At 44.1% G+C, this 13,203-nt stretch overlaps 1 non-coding gene across 1 annotated transcript; it reads right to left on the bottom strand.

Moving 5' to 3' along the window:
* Positions 1-3,371: 3,371 nt before the first annotated feature.
* Trnas-uga lies at positions 3,372-3,445 on the bottom strand. Its single transcript has one exon. It is a non-coding gene; the product is annotated as a tRNA-Ser (tRNA).
* Positions 3,446-13,203: the final 9,758 nt, after the last annotated feature.

Here is a 13,203-nt window from a genome sequence, read left to right on the forward strand (position 1 = left end):
CTCTGTGATTCATTTTGTTTCGGATCTTACATATTCACACAATATAACTAGCTTCATTTCTCTCCCACTTCTGAATTTAAAATACTCATGTAAAATCTGGTATAAGGCGAAACGAAACTAGTAAATAACCGCAGGAAATTGTTCGATTTTAACAGTATATTGTCTAGGCATTTATCTAGGAGTGACATCTCCTCGTTTTCAAAAATCTTTGTTGGTTCAAAGGCGGTTCCTTAAAAACATGCAAAAATCCGTTTACTTACCATTTTTAGTACCACAACATAGCGGCGGATTCCAAGAAGGCAATGAACACCAAATGGCTGATATTTATACTATGTATTCCTGAGATTCCGATCTCGCATAATCTTGAAACTTTTCTTGATACATTTATCCTTTTTCCGAGATACAGAGGTTCCAAGTTGTCCTACTTGTACACCCAAAATGTGCACATAAAACCCAGTGCGAGACAATAACTTACATTATAAAGTAAGCAGCAGCCGACCGAGACAGACGCAGCAACAGGGAAGTAACCGATTTTATGACTTTCACGAGTTCCTAACCAGGAGCAAATTTTATAATATCATCTGCCTGCTTTAATAGTTAAGTTTCTTGAGTTTCCGTGTGTTAATTTAATATGTAATAGCCACAGTTCTCACGTTTTCTTTTGTGTCAAAAAGTAAACCGATTTTGTGACGTACTACAAAATCCTAATCAGAGGCGAATTATTTAGTTCACCTAAGTGCTTCAGTAATTAGGTTTTTAAATCTCTGCTTATTAATCTAATTTATTAGACACAGTTCCTGCGTCTTTGTCAGTGTGTGCAGCAGAGTTCTGGAGGATACGCCGATACTTTGTTTATCTGGGTAGTGTAGTTTTCAACAATCTTTAGTATGGATAGATACTGTGATTATCGTGTGTGGATGCGAGCCAAGCGCGTGACACTTCACTCTCAGCTCCAGGCTGTGATGGCTTCGACTACACAGTTGCAGTTGGTGGGCACCACTGTTGTAGACTGGCTATGGGAATCCAGTGGATTTCCAGCACGTACAAGTCCTCTGAGCTTTCCTCACTCGTGGCCAGCCCAGTTACTGCTCAAATTGAGGTTAACACTAACATGTGGTCGAGTGGGAGGTCGCCCCGGGGCGTAGCAGCTAAAAAGACATTCCAGCGGCCACACGTAATGCCTCCCCAGTTAGTCTGATGAACAGGTTTCAGGTGCTGTCTGTGGTTGACACTGTCGCTCAGCCAGATGCCGTCACCATTCACGCTTCAGAGGAAACCTCTCAGCCTGCAAGATCCAGGCAATCAAAGAGGGTCAGATTATTGGGAGCTCCACATTAGCCGCATTATGGAGATCCTTAGGAACATGGCTGTCAAGAAAAGGGAAGAAAGCCAATGTGCACTCCGTGTGCATACTCGGTGAGGAATGGGTCCTTCTGGATGCCATGAAAAGCATGGGGTGAAGCCAACTGCAGGTGGTGGCTCACTTCGTTACTAATGATGTGCATCACTATGGATCAGAAGAGATTCTCTCTGGTTTAGATTGGCTAACAGAAGTGGTAAAGGCTACCAGTGTGCTTGCCAGATGAAAACAGATCTGACCATCTGCAGCATAGTCGACAGGACCGATTGCGGATCTCTGGTACAGAGCCGAGTGGAGGGTCTGAATCAGAGATTCAGTTGGTTGTGAGACTGTGTAGGTTGGAGATGCCTCGAATTGCGCCATAGGATGGTAGGGTTTCGGGTTCCACTGAATACATCAAGAGATCACTCTATGCAGAAGGCGGCTACACGTGGAGCAGGGGCTGTGTGGCGTGGACTGGGCGGACTTTTAGATTAGAGGGCCTTGGTTTCGCAAAAGGGCTTCAATCACAAAGATTGCAGGCCGAACACAGGAAGAACGTTGATACAGGAACCACCGGCATAACAGTTGTAAATTGTCGTAGCTGTGTACGGAAAGTACCAGAGCCCTAAGCGCTAATAGAAAGCGCTGATGCTCAAATAGTTATAGGCACTGATCACTGGATAAAGACGGAGATAAGCTCAGACGAAGTTTTTCCGAAGAACCTAATGGTGTTCTGTAAGAATAGGCTATACACAGCTGGCGGTGGCGTGTTTGTTGCTGTTACAAGTAGTTTATCTTGTCGCGAGATTGAAGTAGATAGTTCCTGTGAGTTAGTACGGGCAGATGTCATTGTTGTCAACCGGAATAAAATAATAATTGGATCCTTTTACCAACTTCCAAATTCAGATGATGCAATATTGCTGGAAGGTTCAAAGAAAACTTGAGTTAGAATTCAAGCACGTACCCGACTCACACAGTTATAGTAGCTGGTGACTTTATTTTACCCCCGATGTTTTGGCGAAAATACATGTTAATTCCTGAGGCATGCATAAAACTGTGGTGTCACCGCCAGACACCACACTGGCTAGGTGGTAGCCTTTAAATCGGCCGCGGTCCGTTAGTACAGTATATGTCGGACCCGCGTGTTGCCACTATCAGTCATTGCAGACCGAGCGCCGCCACACGGCAGGTGTAGTCTAGAGAGACTCCCTAGCACTCGCCCCAGTTGTACAGCCGACTTTGCTAGCGATGGTTCACTGTCTACATACGCTCTCATTTGCATAGACGACAGTTTAGCATAGCCTTCAGCTACGTCATTTGCTACGACCTAGCAAGGTGCCATATTCAGTTACTACTCGTATAATTACTTCAAGAATGTATTCTGGACAGATAATATTGCGAATCATGTACCGTCAAGAGCGACGTTCATCATTAATGGATTAAAGTTAAGTATCAAACTAATTACGTCCGCTTTCTGAATTCTCATTCCTTGTCATGTTCTAGACCTCACGCCAGTATAGTTCTTCCCTCCTCACGCCAGCCTGCGTGAGCTAAAGCGCGTGCATTTCGGCCTCCACTCATAAAACGGTGTTAGCTCTTCTGCTAACACAAAAAAAACGAAGTTGTCATAAACGCATTCTCTGAAAAATATTTCTAGCAGTTAGTTCATGAGTTCACATGAATAGTAAACGGTTGTGAAAACACATTTGACTACTTAGCGCCCGCATCTCGTGGTCGTGCGGTAGCGTTCTCGCTTCCCACGCCCGGGTTCCCGGGTTCGATTCCCGGCGGGGTCAGGGATTTTCTCTGCCTCGTGATGGCTGGGTGTTGTGTGCTGTCCTTAGGTTAGTTAGGTTTAAGTAGTTCTAACTTCTAGGGGACTTATGACCACAGCAGTTGAGTCCCATAGTGCTCAGAGCCATTTGAACCATTTGACTACTTAGCAACAATTAATGCTGACCAGAATGAGGTTTTCACTCTGCAGCGGAGTGTGCGCTGATATGAAACTTCCTGGCAGATTAAAACCGTTTGCCCCGACCGAGACTCGAACTCGGGACTTTTGCCTTTCACGGGCAAGTGCTCTACCATCTGAGCTACCGAAGCACGACTCACGCCCGGTCTCACAGCTTTACTTCTGCCAGTAAAGTTTGGAAGATAGGAGACGAGATACTGGCAGAAGTAAAGCTGTGAGGACCGGTCGTGAGTCGTGCTTCGGTAGCTCAGATGGTAGAGCACTTGCCCGCGAAAGGCAAAGGTCCCCAGTTCGAGTCTCGGTCGCGCACACAGTTTTAATCTGCCATGAAGTTTCATATCAGCGCACACTCCGCTGCAGAGTGAAGATCTCATTCTGGAAACATCCCCCACGCTGCGGCTATGCCATGTCTCCGCAGTATCCTTTCTTTCAGGAGTGCTAGTTCTACAAGGTTCGCAGGAGAGTTTCAGTAAAGTTTGGAAGGTAGGAGACGAGATACTGGCAGAAGTAAAGCTGTGAGGACCGGGCGTGAGTCGTGCTTCGGTAGCTCAAATGGTAGAGCACTTGCCCGTGAAAGGCAAAGGTCCCGAGTTCGAGTCTCGGTCGGGCACACAGTTTTAATCTGCCAGGAAGTTTCAATTAATGCTGAGTTAATAACGAGCATCGGAACGGCTACAGGTATCAGTGAACATAGGGTCGTCATAGCGAGACTGAATATGATAACCCCCATATCCCCCAAATTAAACGAAAAATATACCTATTCAAAATAGCAAATAAAAATTCACTTGACGCCTTCCTGAGAGACAATCTCCAATCCACCCATATCAACAATGTAAATTTAAACCAGATGCGGCCTGAATGAAAAGAAATAGTATCGGCAGAAATTGAAAGATTTATACCAAATAAACAAACGCCGGTCGTGGTGGCCGAGCGGTTCTAGGCGCTACAATCTGGAGCCGCTTGACCGCTACGGTCGCAGATTCGAATCCTGCCTCGGGCATGGATGTGTGTGATGTCCTTAGGTTAGTTAGGTTTAAGTAGTTCTAAGTACTAGGGGACTGATGACCTCAGAAGTTAAGTCCCATAGTGCTCAGAGCTATTTGAACCAAACTAACAAACGACGTAGCTGATCCTCCTTGGTATGCAAAACGGGTCAGAACACTGTTGCATAAACAACGAAAAAACCATGCCAAGTTTAAACATACATAAAATCTTCAAGTTTGACGATCTTTAACCAAAGCTCGAAATTTAGCACAGACTTCAATGCGAGTTGCTTATAATAGTTTCTACAACCAAACTTTGACTCGAAACCTGGCAGAAAATCCAAGGAGATGCTAGTCGTATGCGAAGTGTGCTAGCGGCAAGACACTATCAGTGCCTTCTCTGCGTGATAGCAACGAAGATACTATCAGAGACAGTGCTGCCAAAGCAAAGTTATTAAGCACAGCCTTCCGAAATGCCTTTACAAAAGAAGAAGTAAATATTCCGGAATTCGAATCAAGAACAGCTGCCAATATGAGTAACGTATAAGTAGATATCCTCGGAGTAATGAAGTAGCTTAAGTCACTTAATAAAGCGAGTCTTCTGCTCCAGACTGTATCCCAATTAGGTTCCTTTCAGAGTATACTGATGCAATAGTTCCATACTTAACAAACATATGCAACCGTTCGCTCGACGAAAGATCCGTATATAAAAACTATAAAGTTGCACACCAATATTCAAGAAAGGTACCAGAGTAGTCCACTAAATTACAGGACTATATCATTAACGTCGATAAGCAGCGGGTTTTTGGGACATACATTGTGTTCGAACATTATGAATTACCTCGAAGAAAACGGTCTATTGACACACAGTCAAAACGGATTTAGAAAACACCGTTCTTGTGAATCACAACTAGCTCTTTATACGCACGAATTGTTAAGTGCTATTGACAAGGGATTACAAATTAATTCCGTATTTCTAGATACCCAAATGGCTTTTGACATTGTACTACACAAGTGGATTGTAGTGAAATTGCGTGCTTATGGAATATCATCTTAGTTATGTGACTGGATTCGTGATTTCCTGTCAGAGAGGTCACAGGGCGTAGTAATTGACGGAAAGTCATCGAGTAAAATAGACGTGATTTCTGGCGCTCCCCAAGGTAGTTTATAGCCCCTTTGCTGTTCCTTATCTATGTAAATGATTTGGGAGACAATCTGAGCAGCTGTCTTAGGTTTTAGCAGATGACGCTGTCGTTTATCGACTAAGAAAGTCATCAGAAGATCAAAACAAATTTCAAGATGACTTAGAAAAGATATCTGAATAGTGCGAAAATTGGCAGTTGACCCTAAATAACGAAAAGCGAGAGGTCATCCACATGATTGTTAAAAGGGATCCGTTAAACTTCGGTTACATGATGAACCAGTCAAATTTAAATCAATCACAATTACGAACAACTTATATTGGAAGGAACACATCGAAAATATTGTGGGGAAGGCTAACCAAAGTCTGCGTTTTACTGGCAGGACACTCAGAAAATGTAACAGATTCGCGCTTTTTTATTCTGAGACAGTAGGAGACAATAGCAATAGGAACGAGACAGAACTGTAATAAATAATGGACGACTATAGAGAGTGGTTGTGGTATAGAAACCATGTAGGAGACATTGGCACTGTGAGAGGTAGAGAGGCACGCAGTAGCTGTGGAATTTAGTAGACAGTGGCACAACAGTACTAGGAAAAAAAACGAGACAGTACCAGTGGGAGAGGAATAAAGTGAAGGAGAAAGTCGAAGTGGGTGAAAGCCAGTGATAATGAGAGACATGGTCTATGACAATGGTAACGAAGGACAGAGAGATAGTGACACTGAGAAGGGGTAACAGCAGTGGGAAGGAATGCATGAGACAGTAGCAGTAAGAGAGAGCAGAAGAGGGACAGTGACAGTGAGAGGACTGTAGTTGGATAAACGAAAGAGACTGTGGCTGTGAGACTGAAAACAGTGACAGTTGGAGACGCACAAAGAGATATTGACAATGACTTGGACTGAATGAGAGAGTGAGAATGGGCAAGTGGGAGTGAATGAGTATGGATTATTGGTTGTGAGTGAGATAGAGTAAGGGGAGCTTGTGAGAGTCCGAGTCTTTCAAAGAGGAGCAAATACGCCGTTTTTGTGCTCGCACTGTAGTATTTTCCTGCTGGTGACTTTAGTATTCAGTTGCGCTACGTAAACAGATACAAGACAAGTAAAAACCTAGCTGACAAACACAAGCTGAAAGAAGTGAATATAAGCGCAAGGAGAGCAATGAGAGAAGCTTTCAATGACTTTGAAAGTAAAACTTTGTCAAACGATCAGAGTAAACACCCTAAGAGGTTTTGGTCCTATGTAAAAACAATAAGTGGGTCAAAATCACTAATTCATTTAGTCAGTGATCACAACAGCACAGAAACGGAAGATATCAGACAGAATACCGGAATACTGATTCCGATCTTCCGAAATTGTTTCACCGTGGGTGATCGTAGTGCAGTCTGTATCAATCGCCGTACGAACGTCGAAATGGCAGATACTAAGATAACCGACCGCGAAATAGGAAGAAAAAAAAATACACACACCAAAAAAAGTTTTGCATCACCTCGGTTCAGAGAGTTCCGGAACCTGTACAGAAAATTGGAATAGATATCAACATAAACATCGTTTCTGCCCATTTTATTGCTCGTGAAAACCATACATTGCATGTTGTACCACCATACAGCGAGACCTTCAGATGTGGTGGTCCATATTGCTGTAAACAACGGTAGTTCTAATAGCCAATTGATGCATGCCTGTATTCGTCGTGGCACACTATCCACAAGTTCATCAAGGCACTGTTGATCCAGAATGTCCCACTCCTCAACGGCGATTCGGCATAGAACCCTCAGAGTGGTTGGTGGGTTACCTCGTCCATAAACAGCCCTTTTCAGTCCATCCCATGCATATTCGATAGGGTTCATGTTTAAAGAACAAGCTGGCCACTCTAGTCGAGCGACGTCGTTATTCTGAAGGAAGATATGCACAATGGGGGCGCGAAATGTAGCCCAAGAAGAATGCCAGGCCAGTGTTCTGCCGATATGGTTGCACTATCGGTAGGAGGATGGCATTCACGTATCGTACATCCGTTACGGCGCCTTCCATGACCACCAGCGGCGTACGTCGGCCCTACATAATGCCACCCCAAAACAGCAGGGAACCTCCACCTTGCTGCACTCGCTGGACAGTGCGTCTATGGCGTTCAGCCTGACCGGGTTGCCTCCAAACACGTCGTCGACGATTGTCTGGTTGAAGGCATATGCGACACTCATCGGTGAAGAGAACGTGATGCCAATCCACAGCGGTCCATTCGGCATGTTGTTGGGCACATCTGTACCGCTCTGCATGGTGTCGTGGTTGCAAAGCTGGACCTCGCCGTGGACGTCGGGAGCGAAGTTGCGTATCATGCAGCCTATTGCGCACAGAGCCGGCCATGGTGGCCGTGCGGTTCTAGGCGCTTCAGTCCGGAACCGCGAGACTGCTACGTTCGCAGGTTCGAATCCTGCCTCGGGCATGGATGTGTGTGATGTCCTTAGGTTAGTTCGGTTTAAGTAGTTATAAGTTCTAGGGGACTGATGACCTCAGATGTTAAGTCACATAGTGCTCAGAGCTATATTGCGCACAGTTTGAGTCATAACAGGATGTCCAGTGGCAGCACGAAAAGCATTATTCAACATGGTGGCGTTGCTGTCAGGTTTCTTCTGAGCCATAATCCGTAGGTAGCAGTCATTCACTGCAGTAGTAAGCCCTGGGCGGTCTGAGCGAGGAATATTATCGACAGTTCCTCTCTCTGTATCTCCTCCATGTCCGAACATCATTGTTCTGGTTCACTCCGAGACGCCTGGACACTTCCCTTGTAGAGAGCCCTTCCTGGCACAACGTAACAATGCGGACGCGATCGAACCGCGGTGTTGACCGTCTAGGCATGGTTGATCTACAGACAACACGAGTCGTGTACCTCCTTCCTGGTGGAATGACTGGAAATGATCAACAGTCGGACCCCCTCCGTCTAATAGGCTCCGCTCATTGTATTTTACATTTTTGGGCGGGTTTAGTGACATGTCTGAACAGTCAAAGGGACTATGTCTGTGATCGAATATCCACAGTCAACGTCTGTCTTCAGGAGTTCTGGGAACGGAGGTAATACAAAACTTTTTGGATGTATGTATAATGCCTCAGTAGTGGAAAGAAGTTAGGACCAGTCGACATACGTATAAAATTCTACAAAGGTTATGCGAAAGAACTTGCCCCCCTTCTAGCTTCTTGCAGTAATTTATCGTAGTTAGCCTGAGGAACGAAGGGTACCTAGCGATTGGAAGAAAACACAGGTCATTCCCATTTTTAAGAAAGGGCTTAGGACAGATGTACACAATTATAGACCTACATCGTTGACGCAGTCTGTTGTTGAATTATGAAATAAGGTTTGTTCTCAAGAATTATGAGGTTCTTGGAGAAGGAAAATCTCCTCTATAAAAATCGACGTGGAATCCGCAAACAGAGATCCTACGAAACTCAGCTCGCTCTGTTCCTCTACGAGACCCACAGTGCCGTAGACAACGGCACTTGGGTTGACGCCGTGTTCCTTGACTTCAGGAAGGCATTTGACAACGTCCCGCACTGACATTTAGTGAAAAAAGAAGAGGTTATCGAATATGGGAGCAGATTTGCGACTGAATTCATGACTTCCTTGCAGACATAACTCAACACGTCGCTCTTAACGGAACAAAATTAACAGATGTGAAAGTAATTTCCTGAGTACGCCTAGGAAATGTGATAGGACCGTTATGAGATATTACGCTTACATAGGGAAACAAGTCCACTACTGTATAGCTACACTACTGATGACAAACACTAGAAACAGTATCTGCAATAAAATACCTAGGAGCAACTATGTAGAGCAACCGTAAGTGGAATGATCACATAAAACAAACAGTGGGAAAAGCAGACGTCAGAATCGTAAGAAGAATCTTAAGGGTATGTAATTATCCACGAAGGAAGTGATTTATAAGGCGCTTTTTCGATCGATTCTTGAGTATTGTTCATCTGCCTGCGATCCTCACCACATAGGACTGTTAGAAGAGATAGAGAAGATCCAACGAAGAGCGCCACGTTCCCTCACGGGATCGTTTAGTCAGCACGAGAGCATTACGCAGATGCTCAACAAACTCCATTGGCAGGCGTTACCAGAGAGACGTTATGCATTACGGAGAGATTTAACATTGGAATTTCGAGAGGGCACCTTCCGGGAAGATTCGGACAACATACTAGTTGACCCCCCCTCACACATCATGCATAATGACCATGAGGAGAAAATTTGAGAAATTAGAACCAATACAGAGGCTTAACGACGGTCATTCTTTCCATGTGGTATTCGAGAGTGGAACAGGGTTGAAAGTTCTAGTTAGTGGTACGAAAGGTGCTCTCCGCCACACACTATTAGGTGACTTGCGGAGTATGATGTAGATGTAGATAACGAGCCACATGAGACCACCGGTCCCTTAAGCTAAAATACTCAAAGTATTCATGATCAACCCATGTATTTTGTCAGTAGAGCTGGCGCTCTCTGCCGATATAGCCCGCCGATACAATTAGGGAAACCGTTGCACTCTGTTGTGCGCCTGCTAACGTGACGCTAGAAGCTGAAGCTATAACAGCGAGCGTTAGGAAGGACCCAGAGACTCGCCCACAGAGCGACGAACGCGGCAGGACGCCCTGTGTTTATGCACAGGTGGACTCGTAACTCCGCGTTCCCTTTTGAGATCGCCTGCTGCATTAGCCACGCGAGTTTTTTGTGTGAAAGGGTTCCCGGAACGTTATGGCGTCCGGACAGGTACATGAGCCACAACTCACTTTCAGTGGGCGCGGATGCTGGGGAGGATTCCGCGGCGACCGGGGACAACAAACGCGCCGCGCTACGACAGCGGACAGCGGCCGGTGTCGATGACCGCTTTACGAGCGCACCGCCTTACGGTACGCATACTTCTCTAGCGCCCGTGCGGACCGCCGGCGGCGAAAGGGAGGCTGCGTCCGCCCCAGGAAAGGGAACTTGACGGCAGTTTCCCTGGTCCAGCGCGACAGCCGCTCCGTCTTGCCGCCCAAATGACCACACGCCGACTGGCGTCTCCCCACGTCAAACAACAAAAAACACAACAAACGTATTATCCCCTATTCAGACATCCGAAACTTTACTGGCTGTTTTAAATCCGTGACCGAGACAGAAAGTCACAAACAAGTTTCCGGAAACACGTCGATGTTCTTCCTCTGAAAAACTTCAGCAAATTAATACTTGCCGTACACGTAGCTGCAGATGAATATCAAGTGAAAGCAATAGCTCACAACCTACAAACACTACAGCTCGCTACTAACGGAAAAAATGAATTTAGTTGAAAAAAAATTCAAATTTATTGTCTCACATGTGCGTCACCTATATGACAAAACAAAGTCATTGAACAAAATTTTTGTAAGGTGTTTCTATAATTTACTTATATTGCTACAAGCTAACTCGTCATCACGCATTTCGTCCACATTTTTGGTATATGCAGGGCTTGGCCAGAAATGAAAATGGGCGAGCGTTTTCGGATCGGGCGAGGCGTGATCCATTTAATTAGCATAGTTTCCAGGGAGCATTTGGTAACAGCGAAAGAATACAGGACGAAAATTCGAGGATCATGGGGTAGAAACCTTCAGGGGACACCTTTTTTATTTTCAATTTTTACGTTGTCTACACCGCAAACAAGCCGCAGTAATGCCCAATGTATATTGTATTTATTAATGTTATAGTGTATTTATTAATTTTTCACACAACAGGCGCGAAAAGGAAAGATAAAAGGAAAAATTGGGATTGCAAATAAATTTCCAAGAAAGGGTTGTACTCACAGCTTACACGAGGGCTATATAAATAACTTTCCAAGAAAGGACTACAGTTAAAGTATCAGATCAAGCAGGCAAGTCGAGAATCATCATTCGATGTCAATAGAAGTACTCTTTTTAACGTCACGCACAAAAAAATATTTTCATTCATATATCCTCTTTCCAGGTTTCCAGTACTAGCCGACTTATAAACGAGCTCTTGACCATCCAGGAGAAAAAAATAACTATCGTGAAACGACAAGATATGAACAGAGTAATCCTCTCGTACACAGCACAATATGCTTTACGCCTTTCTGGAAAATAACTGACAACAGTCCACATATGCTACAAGAGACTACTGACTGTTTTCGACACAGGATTCAAAAAACTGTGGGTGAGTACATGGCAAAATATAGGCATGTCATGTCATTACTTCAACAAAATCTGGGGAACTTACAACAGCCCTCTACAAAAATATTTTGACTGATGTGATAAAGCCCTATGTGGAGGAGAACAAATTTCTTCTGTTAACTGACAGGACAAACAAAACCACAATTACACAAGAATATTTTTCAAGACTAATAAGGATTGCCAATGTGCACTTTCAAAGTGATTCCCCTAAATCCACTTCGCAAGAGTAAGTCTGCGATACCCGTTTTTATGGTCAGGTAAAGCATTTGATCAAAAAACTCTTTCTTGCGATGGAAAACTAAATCACATCCCGAGAGCACTACATCAAAATACTTTCCATTGTACATTACCGGCAATCTTCGCCAGTATTTGCACGAGAACCTTTTATGAATCAAAACCAAGTTTGCTTCTCTACAGAAAATTGTAAAAGTAAAAATGCCACGTTTATAATGTGTGCAAGGTGCTGAGAAAATTATTTCTTCCCGTATTTTTGCGACGAGAATATCATTCCAGAATGCGTATATCATCAACTGTAAAACAATAAATGAATTTAATTCTATATACGAATTTCTTATGTACACCTTAAAATTACTTCCTGCAAATTTGTTTGTAATCTCAAGTTTTCCGTTGCCTTTCCTTTTCATGCCTTTTCCGAAACCATTAGTAAATACTATATACTATGTATTTCTCATTATTTCTCCTTTTTTCTGGTGCAAGCAACGTAAAAATTGAAAATAAAATAAATAAAAAAGTTTCCCGAGAGGGACTTCACCCCCGGACCCTCTTACGCGAATCACTACCTGAACATTTCTCTACCATAAATGGTTCATGCCCTGCCCGACCAGCGCCAAAATGCTTTTCTCTCTAAACGCTTGGTCATCTTGAGCTCCCACTTCTGACACTTTCATTTCTGTCCAAGTCCTACAAACAGCACAAATTTGAACAAAATTGGTGACAACGAGAGGGCGCTGACCCCTTGTAACTGCAGTCGTAATAAAGCGGTAATATCCAGTGTGGGCCCATCCAAATGCACAGCTCTGCATCATGTAAGTCAGTTGCTCTGCCTTTATTCTTTGTAAATGCCACTACAACTGTGAATGAGTTTATAGTGGTCCCTTTTGGCATCAGTTCCAAATGCAGGACGCCTTCAATATCCGAGAACACGGGCAGCGTGAATTTGCCTGCTTGAACTTTTTTGGCGTCGGAGATCTTTTGTGGTGGGATTCCACCGATGCTCTCTTGTTTTAGGAGTCAAAATTGTCGATATGAACAACCTAACGACGCATATAACTGATGTCGATAAAATCATCACGGTTAACAGCTTTCAATCTTGTATGGATCTCAATTGGAAGCACGTTTTCTGCGGTAAGAAACTCACCCACAGCACCCTATTTCCCACGCACCGTTATACTTTTGTTAGCACCATCATGATACATGCTACAGTTCGGAGCACTCTAGCGGCAGAGGGTTACAACTTGTGTCAGCGAAACGGGAAAGTCGACCGAGTAATACGCATGTCAAGTAATACCTCAACTAACATTGAGAATGAAATTAAAAATTCAAAGGCATAACTTTTCGGTACGCT

This window comes from Schistocerca americana, chromosome 2 (genome assembly GCF_021461395.2).
Source record: "Schistocerca americana isolate TAMUIC-IGC-003095 chromosome 2, iqSchAmer2.1, whole genome shotgun sequence".
In the NCBI taxonomy this organism is placed as follows: Eukaryota; Metazoa; Arthropoda; class Insecta; order Orthoptera; family Acrididae; genus Schistocerca; species Schistocerca americana.